The following is a 16158-nucleotide window of genomic DNA, read 5'->3' as shown; positions in this document are numbered from 1 at the left end:
TGTCTCTACAAATGACCCAATTTCATTCCTTTTTATGGCTGAGTAATATTCCATTGTATATATGTACCACATCTTCTTTATCCATTTGTCTGTTGATGGACATTTAGGTTGCTTCTATGACATGGCTATTGTAAATAGTGCTGCAGTGAACATAGGGGTGCATATTTCTTTTGGAATTATGGTTTTCTCTGGGTATATGCCCAGTCTGCCTGGTTCTAATGCTACCTCCTTCTCATATGATTCGTTGATGGTGCTAATCAGAAGTGTTATATCCATTATTATTTGTCTCAGTCTTAGGGCACTTACAGTGAACCTCCTTGCAAAATCCTAATTTATATGCATGCCATTTTACCTGCTGTCCTATAGAATCCTTAAGTTTGGGTACTTCTTCCCAGTTTCTTTCATTACTGTCTTCATAGAATAGGTACTCAATATTTATTGAATGAAGAAGTTTTCCTGTGTCAAGACATGAATGAATATTTGTAACCTTAAACTGCCAATTTAGATTCTAGATTGTATACGATGAATGTATATCACATACCCAACCATAGCAGTATTTTATTTTTAAATGTTTCTGTAATAAAACCTTGCAGTGAGAAGATAGTGAAGTTTATTGGGAGTAAAGAATTCCTTTTTATCTTCTGTAGTATTAAAACTAACTGTATAGGGACGAAGTGAGAGTGGCATGGACATGTATACACTACCAAATGTAAACTAGATAGCTAGTGGGAAGCAGCTGCATAGCACAGGGAGATCAGCTCGTTGCTTTGTGACCCTAGAGAGGTGGGACAGGGAGGGTGGGAGGGAGATGCAAGAGGGAGGAGATATGGGGATATATGTATATGTATAGCTGATTCACTTTTTTTTATAAATTTATTTATTTTTGGCTGCTTTGGGTCTTCGTTGCTGTGCGCGGGCTTTCTCCAGTTGCAGCGAGCAGGGGCTACTCTTTTCATTACAGCGTGCCAGCTTCTCATTGTGGTGGCTTCTCTTACTGCGGAGTATGGGCTGTAGGCACGTGGGCTCCAGTAGCTGTGGCACATGGGCTCAGTAGTCGTGGCTCACGGGCTCCAGAGCGCAGGCTCGGCAGCTGTGGCGCATGGGATCAGCTGCTCTGCGGCATGTGGGATCTTCCCGGACCAGGGCCCGAATCCGTGTCCCCCGCATTGGCAGGTGGACTCCCAACCACTGCACCACCAGGGCAGCCCTGATTCACTTTGTTATAAAGCAGAAGCTAACACACCATTCTAAAGCAATTATACTCCAATAAAGATATTTAAAAAAAAAAAACAACTAACTGCGTAACCATTCAGGTATTCAGATTGAAGCAACATAATTTTCAAAGATGCTTAAGAACACAATTATGTAATCTGAATAGTGGAGAAGATAGGAGGGCAGTTCTAATCAAGGTAGAGGAGAACAGATTTATTGCGTTTGCAACTTATGATATCATTAACGTAGACTGGAATTTCCCCTGATATCTGGATCTTTAGTTCAATAACAATTTCTTTCCAAAGAGTAAATTCTGAGGGGAACTGGCTTCAAAACCAAAATGTGAAAAGTTCCGCTCTCCCATTGTGCATCCCTAGTTAGTTTGACAAATTTATGGAGATAGATTATAAATGCCCCATGTTCTTGGAGGAGCCTACTTTTATATGCAGTAACATTTCAAAAAAGTACACTTAAACAGATAAATAACTGTCTTCCATTTAATTCCTTAAGAGGGAGAAGATAGTTGGAAGCTGTAGGAAAATGAGAACCTTCCTAGTTTCATAATTTCTATCTGAGAGATAGAAAATCATTTTTTATCTTTGCTTTAGCTTACAGTAATATAGTGACAATCCTTTATGCAGGTCTCAGAATTTCTTTGACAAAGATGCCAAGGAGGAGAATGAGGAAGAAAGGTAGAGGAGCAGGAGAGGAGGAAGAAGATAGGAGTGTGATTTAGTCCAGAACATAAGTTTTTGAGCTAATGATCTCTGCATTCATCTTTAAAAAGTGTTCCATAACCAAATTGTTGGAATAATAATTTTACCTAAATAATTCCCATATTGTAGTTCTGTAGTTGTGAGAGTTTAGAGGAGTATAGCTAATAGGAGTGGAGCAAGCAGCTCCATAACAAAAACTAAAACACTTGTTCCTATAAGTCCATGAATCCACTCTTAGTTTGGTGTCAAGAGAAAGGTGCATAATGTTTTTAAAGAACATCCAGTTAGATTCTATTAAACACAGTAAATTAAACAATCATTTGTGTGTTTCTTTGAAAAGATTCTTTAAAGCGATACAGTACCTCTTCATTCATGTTCAAACCCTGAGTTTTCCTGGTGCAGCTTTTTGTTGTTGTTAAATAATCTGCACAATGCTTTATAGAGAGGCAAATAATTATTGGAGCCTTTATCCAAGGGTTTTGGGTATATTCTTCCTCTCTCACTCTGTCTCTCTCTCTGTCTCTCACATGTCTTTGTGGGTGATTTGTCAACATGTTCCCAATGTTATCAGGTTAATTTCTAGTCACATAACTGAGACCACAAGATTAGACTAAGACAATGTTTTTATATATATATATATATATATATATATATATTTAACTTTAAGACATTAGTGTTCTATTTGCCTGGGAGTACCAGAGACCCCCCCCCCCCATAACATTGACTTAAAAAGTTGGTTTCTCTTGCACTCAGGCATTCAAGACTGGTGTGGCAGCTAAACAGTTAAGTAGAACCCAGAATGTTTCCAGTTCTTTGTTCTTCTCTTCCCATGAATGGTCCTAGTCATAGTGATCCAGCCACCATGTGCACATTTGAAATAGCAGGAGAGATGAGAGAAAGAAGGAGCATATTTGGCCATATTTCAGTGACAGGTTCTAGAAAGGGAGCACAAGACTCTTGTGTTTACATCCTGTTGGCCAGAACTAAGTCACAATACCATATCTAGTTGCAAATATTGCTTTATTCTGAGAGGCTTAAAAAGTCAAGAGTTCTAGAAGGCACAAGTAGAAATAAATATTCAAGTTTAATATAATTATATTTACTTTACATGATATAAGACTGTGCCATAAGGAATAAAATGATTTGCCTGATCTAATCCAGATATTGAAGCATTATTTTTTTAATGCTTCAAGATAATTATAATTATTATAATTATGTAATTATAATTATCCCTTCCAGATAATTCTAGACTATTGATTCTACCACATTATTTCTATTCTGGGAAATGAAAGTTCAGGTTTCTACTGCACATTTTCACTAGCTATGTGACCTCAGAGTCCTCATGTGGCAAAGCAGATCACTGAGTTAGGTAACTTCTAACATTCTGTGATTTATTGCCAATGTGCAAACCCCAATAGCTCCTTGAGGAAAAGCAGTATTTCACATTGTTATTCCCAATCCTTGACAATGGTTTTGCTGGGATAGAAAAACTATTGTTAAATGAATATACATAATGAAAGTTATCTGAACCAAATAGACACTTCTCCTAACTACTACTAACTTTATACTGATGTACTTTCTCTGCACCTCTACATAGTAATATACATTAGTTATGATGTTTTCAAGCTTAAGTTACTGAAATCCACATCAAGTCATAAAGCATAAGAATATTTATGACTTTACCCAACAGAGAGTCTAAAGATAGGGCAGGATTGGTTGATTAAGTAACTAGAAGTATGTCTTCTTTCCATTTCTCTGCTATGCTGTCTTCAGTGATGGCCTCATCCAAAATAGATGTTGAAAGAAATAGTATCAACTACATAATGTATATGCTATATATCTAAATATGTTTAAATAATTTTTCTAATTATTTCTTGAGAGGCTTTTCTCTCCACAAAAACTGTTTTTAGATTATATCCATGCTTAATTTTCCACCACCCAATATACATAGCAGAGATTTTAGTATTACTTCTTGAAATTACTTCTGTAAGGTAAATTTTATAAAGTATATTTCATTACAGTTAATATTGTGAAATTAAAAGAGAATTTTGAAATCAGAGAGATCTGAGTTTAGATCTTGGGCAACTTACTGACTCATTCTAAATATCAGTATCCTCATGTCTAAAACAGAGATATTAATGCCTAATTCCTAGTGGTGTTGAGGATTAAATGTGATAACCTGTTTAAAAATAATACATATGGTTTTTTCGTTGGTCTTGTGTGTGACAATTTCAAAACAGTTTGGTTCCAATAGAGTGCTATAATGTTGGGAGAGATTATAGTTTTAGCCAAATAATTTATTTGATAATGATATAACATTTTCACCTTTCCCTTCCTTTCTACTTCATAGGTTCCATGCATTTGTTTTTTTACTTATTACAGTGGTTCAAATTTAAAAAGTGTCACTGATGTATAAGAAATTGGCTTTGGTAGGAGAGAAAATAATTCTGTGTGCCAAGCACACCCTTCCTTTTGTTTTAGCGTTATGCAGGTTTCTTTATCTGCCTTGGCATCTATATTTATTGCCACTGGGCAGTTCCAAGTTTAGTTTGTGATTGAGCCTTCCCAGAGTCAGGCTGTATTTCTGCACACTGGGAACCTGGCCTTATTCCCTTGAACAAAATCTGTAGTAGAAAAACCTTCCTAAATAAGATCAAGCAAGCCAAAAAACAAAAGGCAAGTTTACTGATTTATGTCTTACTGTTTGAAATTGTACAAAGCCGCGAATCCAACTGAGCTTCATTTTACTTTGTTATGTCAATGTGAAATGTTTAGGATAGCTTGAGTTTATCACTATTATTTTTTATTATTAGAGTAACAAATGTGCATTTCTGTCATTTTGCATGTTTGCTTCGGATGTATTGGCTGTGTTTTTTGTTGTATTTGGTATGAAGATTAAACTATGAAAAGTGTTTGAAATTTTGGAGGGGAAATATCATAACATATAAAGTATTTTGTAGCTGCATATATATTTGATATATATATGACTTCTTCAAAGCATATCTCATGATTTGGGTTTGGATTAGGACACCCAAACAAAAGAAAAAATCTTTGCCCTAATAAGCACAGAGGAAATTATTTAGGCAAGGACAAAGAGAGTGACAGAGTTAAGCTAGAAGTATGGAATATGGGTTTAAATAATTCCATTCTATGGAATGCCTAAAGGGTCATGTAGTATTTATTAGCATATCATAGCCAGCTAATATTGTGGTTATGTTACTATTTCAGAGTTGCCAAAGTTATTGCCTTTAACATGACTACTCCTGCCAGCCTGCTTACTCTATTTCAACATCGTTCTTCAGATGGTGCATTTGAGCACAGCTGGCTTTTGTACTGTAATGCAAACAAATGGGCCGGACCTTTGAAAAATGAAACATTCCCATTTGTTTGAATCTCAGTCAAGGCTGTGTGAATTCAGTTAGAAAGAAATACAAGAATATAAGGACACTAGTATAGAAGCAAGAAATTAGAAATCATCATATTGAAAATGTGTAAATGATATACCTAATTATTAGATGCTAAAACACATCTGTTTTATCTTTTGACACTCAAGTGTATAGCCATTAAAACTATCTCTATGTTTCATTCTGTGTGGTTAGTGTTTTCAGGCATACACCTTTCAGAGTATTGGCTATAATTTTTTTTATATCATATTCTTCAGATTGGGGACAACTGTGAGTGGGGACAAGTGTATGACCATAAATAGAACCACTTATGCAAGTAGACAATGTGATGGGCAGAAAAGAAGCAAGATGACACAAAACGTTCATCTACGTTTTCAGGTTAGACCAAAATCTGATGCTGCTGATAATAATGGAATGCTCCTATCAGATACATTAGCTGATACCTCCATGATTTTCTTTCATCATTGCTAATGAAAGTATTTTAAAAGCAAAGTAGAACCATCATTCTAGTTCTACTACTCTATGTGATTCAAGTTTTTCAAAGTCTTAAGTTTGGCATTTAATCTAATAATTAATTTTATCTGTGAAAAATTACTCTCACTGGTTCCCAGTTTTACATAAATGAAAAGTAAATCTGTCTGTTCATAAATGTTTGTTACTTTTGGTCCATTAGAGTAAAAACAATAGCAATAAATAAGAAGCATCAGCTGACATATTATTAGACCTCAAATCCTCAAAATTACAATAAAATATGTCATTTCAACGTCCACATAAACATTAATTTTTGATTCATCATATTGTCAGCGCCTGACAGAATAGCAGTGGTGAGATGGAAGAATGAAAAGGTATTACATGTTCTGGGCTCAAAAACTTATGTGGAGGTATTGTTTTAGTCTAGTGTATTTTGAAAAATTAAAACAGGTATTTATTAGATTCAGGAACAACCCGAATACAGTTATCTGTCCAGGTATCTAGATATCTGTAATAAAGCTTCGATAAATTGTCTTTCTTTAATCTGAGTGTGATATAATCCACAATTCCAGTGATATAATTAACTCTTTTAGAGTTAATTTTCACCTATACTAATTATAACTAGTATTTAATTGTTACTAATTAATTAATTAGTATTTTGGGGTGAAAATATCAACTCCAATGATTGTATTTTCCAGCAACTTTACTAAATTAGTACTATTCATTCTGCCAAAGTGGAAGAAAATAAAAGAAAGTCTTAACTTCAAATTTATGAAAACCAGCTGGTGTAGAAGCCAGTTGAGTGGAGCTTGCATTACTGAGGCCAGCATGAAGGGTTTGAGTCCAAAGTGGGCCAGTTAGCTCTGCAGTGTAGATGCACTCTTCCTTGGACCTTTTTCTGAGCAGATATGTATGTGCTGATGAGCAGTGTGGGTGGTTAAGTAGAAATCCACACCATCCCTTGAAAAACAGTCCACCAGCTGATAGTTCAGTGTCATTGTCATCACAAAATGGTATTTACATTATGGGTTACTTAATAAATATCTGTTGTGTTGGCTGAAGTTCAATTTTTAACAGAATATTTAAATATCTAAATTTATTTTGATGTATTCTCTGAAATAGAATATGATTCTGCACATTCAGCATTATTATACAAGACTGTCTCTTAGGTTTATCAAAAAAACTTTACTTAATAAAAAGAAACATCTGCTACATATATAAAATGCATATAGTTTGAATAGTAGAGACTTATACATTCACTCAGTATCATAGCTTTGAAATTTATATTTGCTATGAGTGACAAATTGATATACTTGCTATGACTTTAAAGCAGTACCTTCCCCAGTGTACATAAAGTAAGTTTTTGTGTGTGTGTGCATTTGTATCGTCTTTTCTTCAACCCTCTCTCTAGAAAAGACTCATCATTTTTATAAGACTTTCTCTTACTGGCTCTTAAACCCACTATTGTTCCCCATTTTGCAATATTCCAAAACTCTTTGCATTCTCACAGTCAAGGTTATAATTCACATCCTATTTACCTCACCTCTAAATTATTACAATAGCTTCCTAACTGGTATCCTTTGCTTTTATCTTTGATTCACAGGTCATACTGCTGCCATACTGCTGAGAGTGATGCTTTTATCAGAATACTTCCCAACTCAAAATCTCCATTGCCTCTTATGTAAATATCAACAAACATGCAAGGCTTTTATAGTCTGTCTTCAAGATACTTTTCTAGCTGTGTCTTTCAGTACCCATCTATGTGACTCTATCAGAACACATTCGTTACAAGAATTTCCTTTTACCTACAATTGCATTTTCCTTTGCCTTTTGCAACAATTTTTGCCCATATGTATTTGCAGGTCTAGGTGTACCTAGATCAGAAAATGGTTCTTCAATATCAGGTTCACTGCTGTGCTCCAACTCTTTGTCACAAGATAAACAGCAACGAATGCTGCCTTTTGAAATATAATGCCACAAGACAGATTCAGCATATGAAACATTCAGGGTGGTTGGCTCCAATTCACACAGGGCTTCTGATTTCTTTTCCTTGTGGCTGGAATATACTCTTTTAACTTACACCATTCCTACTACTCTACCTTAGTTTGGTATCTCTGCAAGCCTTTGTTTTTGTGTGTGTGTGTGGTTTTTTTTGCGGTACGCGGGCCTCTCACTGTTATGGCCTCTCCCGTTGTGGAGCACAGGCTCAGCGGCCATGGCTCACGGGCCCAGCCGCTCCGCGGCATGTGGGATCTTCCCGGACCCGGGCACGAACCTGTGTTCCCTGCATCGGCAGGTGGACTCTCAACCACTGCGCCACCAGGGAAGCCCCAAGCCTTTGTTTTTGAAATGTCTTCCTTCTAAATTATTTGGCTCAATTCATCTGTCCCTAAGGTAATTTGCTCTGAGATTTTTGTAGCATCACATGTCTCCTGGATGATTGGTATTAAACCCTATTTAGCCCTCTAATATTGCAATTTCCCTTAAATGATGATTTATGTGGCACCGTTTGCCTCTGGGTTATTTCTAATCTGTGGTTCCAAAAGCTTCCAGACTTTTGGTATTTCTGGCCCTCTAACATATTAATGACTTCTGACTGTTGCATTTCCCCACATTGAGTACTTAACATGCCAACTCCAGGGCATCCCATTCATTTAGGCCACCCTGTACTGTAGCCAGATCTGCCCATTAGCTGACCCTGAATGTTAATTGTGCCTTCTTGTCTCCTTAGCTCAGGCCACCTCTTCCTGCTTTAAATATCATCTCCCTCTGTTATTTTAGTCATCGCTGTTTATTAGCTCATATCCATGAACTTCATGAAATTTTGGTTACTAGCCCAGCTCATAGTGACCTCCTCTAATACTTATTGACCCTTTCCACATACTGTTTCACAGGAAATCTGGTTTTTATCAGCAAGAGATGGAAAGGTAAAGTGGTTAGTGCTTAGGTATGGAGTCAGACTATATGTAGGATATTTCACACTCATTTCTCATTTGTAGAATGCTAATAATAGTAGTAAATGGTAAAATAAGAACAATAAAAAGAAAAGGTAACAGTAATACTAAAGGTTTCTTTTAAGGACCAAATAATGCATTGAATTATTCAATAAATATTTATTGAGTGCTTAATATAAGCCAAGCACCATAGTAGGGATTTGTAACTGAACAAAATAGAATCATCTGTCTATATGTCAACTGATATTGCAGTAATAATGTCAACCAGATTTATTGTGATAGGACTGTGACATTTACTTTCTTTGAACCTCTCAAATTGCTAACACATTTCATGGTATCCTCAGGAATATTTTTGTTTTTCTACCTTACATTGTTACATTTAGTTCTTATAATTTTATTGACTTTTATGCATATGTTTGTTTTATAACATATTCATACAGCCACTTTTGAGATCATGAATAGTAAACAAAACATTCTTTAATTTATATAGAAGCTTTCTCCTAACCTGAAACCATGGCATTGAGTTTTTACGGATCCACAGTTGATGTTACTATTATTTTAATGTGCTAAAAAGGGAAAATGCAACAGAAACTTTCAGGCGCATATGCCGTCAGGGTAGGGTCTGGCATCCTCTGTTTTATGGTTTAAATAAAAATGCCTGAACTTTTGGAGTTCTTAACAAAATATTAGTAGGTCATGAATTTAGCCATGATGATGTAATCTTGGTAGCATATGTGCAAGATAAAGTATCAGCTCCATTGAAGACTATTTTAGCCTGACTCATCGGTGGTGTCTTGAGCTGTAAATGCTGATGCTGTAATTTGTGCATAGAGAAACCACATGTTTAATTGCCCTGTCTGAAATGCTTATTGCTCTGTCTGTTTTCTTCACTTCCACATTGATCACAGAAAAGATGAGTAATGTTGAAATTGAGAAAAGTGAGTTTGAAACAAAAATACTTAAGAATCAATATGGTTAGGAAGGGGAGTAGAAATTCTGTGGGGTTTTACAGTAGCTGAGTATTTGCGGTGAGTGGGGGCATCCCTAAGAATGCTCCACACTCTTGAGTAGTTGCTTGGTTTCATAATAGGCTGATTTTAATGGCATTAGTTATATTTTTAAAGCAATATCCATTCAGTAATACAGCATTTTAATTCTCTGAGAAAGGGTAGAGACAGAGATGTATATTTGTGTGTGAATGTGTGCAAACCTTTCCTCTTTTATATTATTTCAAAATGCAGTTATTTAAAGGTCAATTGATGCATATTTTGCTCTGCTTTCCAGGACAATAGAATCAGAGCATGCTTTTCACAGAAATGCTCAGAGGAAGATACAGGCTATCTAAAATTAGGTTAGATGGTCGTGAGCAAAGAAATCTAAGCTGCCTTATATTTAGTTCTACTGGAACATCCCACTGTGCATTGCTGTAACCATAATATGTCCTCCTGGGCCAATATGGGCCACCAATTAACTCCCTGCAGTAGATTTTTAGGTACATATAGGTAGATATCTTATTAAAGGGAGAATTTTTTTTTTATTTGCTATGCTACCAGAGAGTACTAGAATTATTTTGAATCTTTTACTCAAATTTATTTTTCATGTCATCAGTTTTACAGCATAATAATCAAATAGCCTTTTTAAGGTTTGCATTTGCTGCTTTAATAATATTAAGATAAATATTTATAAAGCTAGAGAAAATTTTATTTAACAAGGAATACCATGCCTAACATGATTAGGGAAATAAGTTGGCACTTAATCTATAATTTAAATAGTCTTATTAATTGTTTGTTCATGGTTTACTCATTATATACTATATGAATCCTCAAAGACAGCTTCAGCTGGAAGAACAAAGCTAATTTGTGGACATGACAGAAAATTGTCTTTGCTCATTTGAATAAATACAGCCGTGTGATAATTCAGAGGACTCAAAGCCAAAGCTACAACAGATTTCACATTTTGTCCTTAGCCAATTCCTGGGAGATAAAAGAAAAGCATACATTCTCTCTCCTTTTCCTTTTCTCTTCTTCCTTACATTTTCTTTTTCTAATAACCTTTTATTTTCTAATGGATCTTTTTCTTTTGTTCTTAAAGTAGTATTGGTTAAACAAACTTGTTATAATAGTCATCATGTCAAAAACTGAATATTTTAGGAAGCTTAGTGTCTATTTTCCTTCTCCACGAAGGATAATCTAACAAAAATGCAAAAGAGCAAGAGTTGTTTGCTAAAGGAAATATAAAGATTCTCATTCATTTTAATATTTTAAAAATTACCATAAAAGCCATTGATGCTCCAAGACAATGAAGAATCAATAATAAATAAAATCAGTTAGGAATATAGTACTCCATTTGCCTAATGGTGAATCTCTGAGGGAAGCTGGATTACTTATCTGTCTAGGAATGGGGTTGGAGTGACATTGTTAATAATTTTTTCTTAATTTCATGCCAAAGTTAACACAGAATAAAATGAGCTGAGCTAATGCATTCTTTTTATGACTATTTGATAACATTATTTCGTGGGTTTGAAACTTTGCCTTTTCTTTCTTTTTTTAAAAAAATATTTATTTATTTGGCTGTGCCGGGTCTTAGTTACGGCAGGTGGACTCTTCCTTGCCTCATGTGGGATCTTCTTTGTGGCATGCACGAGATCTTTAGTTGCAGCATGCAGGATCTAGTTCCCTGGCCAGGAATCGAACTTGGGCCCCCTGCACTGGGTGCATGGCCTTTTAACCACTGGACCACCAGGGAAGTCCGAAACTTTGCCTTTTCTTATCCATTGTTGCGGCTAATGAATCTAGGGGTGAGTGTCTAATTAAAGAATGTATCTTTTATACTTATGATTTGCAGGTTTACAAGATTTATTTAGAAACATAAAATCATAAAATTGAAAGGGGCTCAGTAGGTCATCATTCTAGTCCTTCATTCAAAGATGGCAGCAACCACAGCTTTTATATTGGACAGTTCCATTTGTTACAGTCTTTCAACATAATGATCTGAAATTATCTCCCTTTCTAAACTGATTGTGGTTCTGATGATAACCTGGATTTATCCAATCTCCCAATATTGGGAGTAGAGAGTAAACTTAAAGCAAGTATATATGAACAATCAGAGATGTCCACATTGACTAGCCTCATGGGCTACCAGTGTTATTCTTTTGTCTCCAGTTTTAGGGAATGGTGATATATTGATAAAATCATGACTGTTCCGCTAAAGATAGGTTTTAACATTAAGGACATGTTATGGTCATCTATAATGGCCCTTAATTTATTTATTAACTAATCTACATAAATGTCAAAACTTTATAAACTTTATTGTATTTCAGATATTGTATTTCATTGATTTTAAGATGTACCAGTATTTTGTCTATTACTAAGAAAGAAAAACAGTGCTGCCAATTAATACATGACATGATTCTTTCTTATCACTTAGAATTTTTATTTTATACTAGTTGAAAGAAAGTTTTTTGGGTCTATATAGGCAGCTTTTTATGATGATTAACACATATACACATTAAAAAAATAAAACCTACATAAAAAATTGGTTGAAATATCCCCAGGTTTCTTTATATTGAGATTCTAAATTTCCTAATTACTTTTCTACTTAGATTCATTGGTGTCTTCTTTTTTTTTGTAGTTGTTGTTTTCATCAAGAAGGTGTTGTAGTAGCTTTTATTTAAAAGAGAGAAAGCAAGCTCCATTGTTTCCAGAACTTTCTACCAAACTACTGGATTCTATTCTGCAAGGTTTTTTTCTTTTTCTTTCTTTTCTTTTCTTCTTTTTTTTTTTGTTTTTTTGGTTCACGTGTTGGCACATTCAACTATGTCACAACTGCAGCCTGGATGATATTAATTTAAGCAGGATTTACTCCAGGATCAGAGGCATTAAAATGTGAAAGCTCTGCATATTATAATTGGCAGCAAATATGGCAGCATATTTATAAGAAGTAGTTTAAATTAGTTCAGCCTGACAAGATATAGGTATCTCCTATAAAATGTGTCTGAAAAATGATCAGTTCCCATTCCTCAATTGCCTATGAAGGCAGTTTTCCAAGGGCCTTTGTTCTTCATAGCCTTCTCTGTCACAAAATTCTGATTTCCTCTTCAGAGATATGGTGTCCAAGATATGGATGCAAAGATATAGTACCCAAGACCTTGGTAAATTGAGACTTAACCATTGTATCAAGAGATACTTAGGAAGGTACAACTCTCAATTAATTCATCAATGGAGAACTCTGGTTTTCTCAGGGCAAAGAATAGCTTTGGAATAAATTTATTAGTTTTAGATTTCAAGCTATGCTCTAGAAAATAAAGGAATTATAATACAGTGAGTTAGAGATAATGTATTATGTTTATTCAGAAGTGATATTTGAGGGAAGCTGCCTTATTTATGTTAGTCAAAAGTTGTGGAAGAGACATAGTTAGAACGAATCAAAGCATATGGGCCTGTGAATTTCTCTGATTTATTTAAATTTTTTTATTATGGAAAATTTAATCACACTTAAAAATAGAGAAAATAGAACAATGCAGTCTTACATATCCATGATCTACCTTCAACCTGCCTTCAACAATTATATGCATTTTCCCAGTTTGTTTCATCTGTCTCCACTACTTTTTTTCCCTGTCTTTGGAGTATTTTAAAGCAAATACCAAGTATTAGGATCCTGGATGCAATTCCAATGTGTTGTTGGTGTCCAAGCAATTCTCTGGACAATAGCTGGTGTCCTACAATTCAACTCAGCTCTGACACTTTCTACTTGGAGGTAGTCTTATATCCTACAGGTGAAGGGTCCAGTTCTATAAGACTGTCCCTCCCCCCGCCCCCCACCCCCCCCTTACTTCAGACTCCAGTTGCAAGTCCAGGTTCTTACCTGTGCTTCCAGCCAACCAGCTACAAATTGTAAGTTCCCACAATCCCTTCTTGGGTTCGATTAATTTTCTGAAGTGGCTTACAGAACTCAAGGAACAATTTACTTAGAGATATCTGGTTTATTATAAAAAGATGTAACTTAGGAATACCCAGATGAAAGAGATGCATTGGGCAAGGGATGGGGGAAAGGTACTGAGCTTCCATGTCGTCTCCAGGTGTGTCACTCTCCTTGTATCTCCACACATTCACCAACCCAGAAGCTCTCTGAACCTCGTGCTTTTGGGTTTTCAGGGAGGCTTCATTAAATAGGCATTATTGACTAAATCAACGGCCATTGGTGATTGACCCAGCCTTCAGGCCCTCTCCCATCCCCAGAGGTCGGGGCAGTGGGTGGGACTGAAATTTCCAACACTAATCACTTGAATGGCTTCTCTGGCAACCAGCCCCCATTCTTAGGTGCTTTCCAAAAGTCGCCTCACTAATGTAACAAGAGATACCTCTATTGCTCTCACACTTGGGAAATTCCAAGGGTTTTAGAAGCTCTGTTGCAGAAACAGGACAAAGAACAAATATATATTTCTTATTATAAATCACAGTATCAAACCAGATGTCTTATCATTTAACCATATATATTTCAGTATGCTTAATTTACATAGAAGGATATTTTAAATATAACCACCTTGTCATTATCACATATAACAAAATTACTAGTAATTCCTTAATATCAAATACCCAGTCCATGTTCAAATTGCCCTGATTGTCTTATAGATGTCTTTTGAAAATTGATTGCTTTCTTTCTTCCTTTCTTCCCTCCCTCCTTCCTTTCCCTTTTTTCTTTCCTTCCTGCTTCTCTCTCTCCTCCCCTCCTTCCCACTCTTTCTTCATTCATTCCTTTCTTCCTTCTTTTCTCATGAATCAGGGCCAAAACAAGGTTGAAAATGGCATTTGGATACAGTTTTCCTAAAGTCTTACTCTCCATCGTTTTTTAAACAAATGGGTATTCCTATTTTTTTTTAAAGAGAGAATAAAGGTAACAGTGGGTTTTGAGTCAAACTTAGCTTCTACCAATAGCTGGTGTAACCAGTTATTGAACAAGTTAGTAGTATACAAACATATAGCAACTTGATTCTTTCTCACTGTTAACCCTTGAAACAAATTCTGTGGCTTCTTCCCAGCTCCTAGCTTTCCTCCTAGTTTTCTAGTCACTATTAGGTATTAAAAATAGACTTTTTTCTTTCTGTTGAATAGTCTAATGCAGTCTAATATACAACCTTATTTTCTTATTCACTTTTAAGGTTCCCCCCCACTTTAACATCCCCCCCACTGGTTCAATCCTGATATATTGGGAAAAGGAACCAGTAGATTTCACCTCTCTTTTGCCCAACCTTCTTTCTCATCAACTAGCTGCTTCTTCTGGGTCTTCCAGTTTCAGACACAATGGTAAAGGAGGAAGTAAGAAAATAGAACAGTTTTAGATATCTAGTACTTTTAATCTGGTGTCAGACTACTCTGTGTTTCAGTTGCTTCAATTTGTTTTTCTCATGAAACACTTTTGTGGGTTTTCTGATATTTTCCACCACTGGCAATTTCTAACATAGGTCTCTGACTGACAATTTACAGTTTCCTCTTAGACCCTGTCTTCCCAGAAGTGCTATCTGTCGGGGGCCCTTTTTACCTTACAGGAAACCTTTCAGGAAAGAGTCTCTTTCAACTCGCAAGACAACCTCTTTTCATAAATCCACTAGGCCAAACGGAAAACATTACATCCTTGCTGGGTTCAACTGGATATATAGGCCCTTCCCAATACAGCCTGTTCTCAAAACTCTCCTCCCCCAGCCAGCCTCATATAGAGGGATTCTTAGAAATATAGCCTCCCCAACTCCAGTAAACACAGACTGGATCTTAGTTGGGAAAAGAAAGTTTTGACTTAGGGTAAGGAGAGTGTGATCCAGTGATCCAGAAACTCTGTCTGTAGATTGATACTATCCACCAATTTTTCACAACTCCTCCTGAATTCGTAGCTTTTTAAAATATAGTCTGGAGGTGAGTAATGAGCAAAAATGAAATCACGTTCTCTAAACCTATCCTGAGTAGATCTGTTATTGTTCTCTGCCTCTGAAGCCTATAAGAAGGAAAATTACAATTAACATACTTGGGATCTTGGCTACATTGTTTAACTTCATTGGATATGTTTCCTCAAATGTAAAAATCATTCAGATCCAGGCCCATTGCCAGGCCTGTATTCAATGAATGGACAGTTTGCTTAGAGGAGACACGCCTAAAAGTAATTACCCTACTAAAAATTGGATCAGCAGTGTTACAGAGGTAAGCAGGATGGGCTAACCCTTGAAAAGCAGGAAAGGGGAGAAGAAACAGTTGTTCCAACCAAGGTAGGGACACTTTTCAGTTCTCTCTCCCCAACAACTCTTGTCCAAGTAGCAACTATTCAATGAATATATTTATACGTAAATAAATGCCCAAAGATGTAAAGACTGGGGAACCATTCACTTATAGGACTGAGGAGGTAGATTGTTTTCAT

At 35.8% G+C, this 16158-nt stretch overlaps 1 protein-coding gene across 4 annotated transcripts in view; it reads left to right on the top strand.

Moving 5' to 3' along the window:
* The window catches only part of MAGI2 (membrane associated guanylate kinase, WW and PDZ domain containing 2), a 1347997-nt gene that overhangs the window by 23386 nt on the left and 1308453 nt on the right, over nucleotides 1-16158 (top strand). Inside the window, exon 2 of one of the 4 annotated variants that reach the window (XM_079931547.1) lies at nucleotides 5590-6177. The exons of the other annotated variants lie outside the window; for them this stretch is intronic. The gene's annotated coding sequence lies outside the window, so the exon portion shown is untranslated. The remainder of the gene's footprint in view (nucleotides 1-5589; nucleotides 6178-16158) is intronic. 4 annotated transcript variants of the gene reach the window in all.

This window comes from Stenella coeruleoalba (genome assembly GCF_951394435.1).
Source record: "Stenella coeruleoalba genome assembly, chromosome: 9".
Lineage (NCBI taxonomy): Eukaryota > Metazoa > Chordata > Mammalia > Artiodactyla > Delphinidae > Stenella > Stenella coeruleoalba.
The sequence above is the reverse complement of the archived record's forward strand: the minus strand, read 5'-3'. Positions and strand labels throughout refer to the sequence as shown.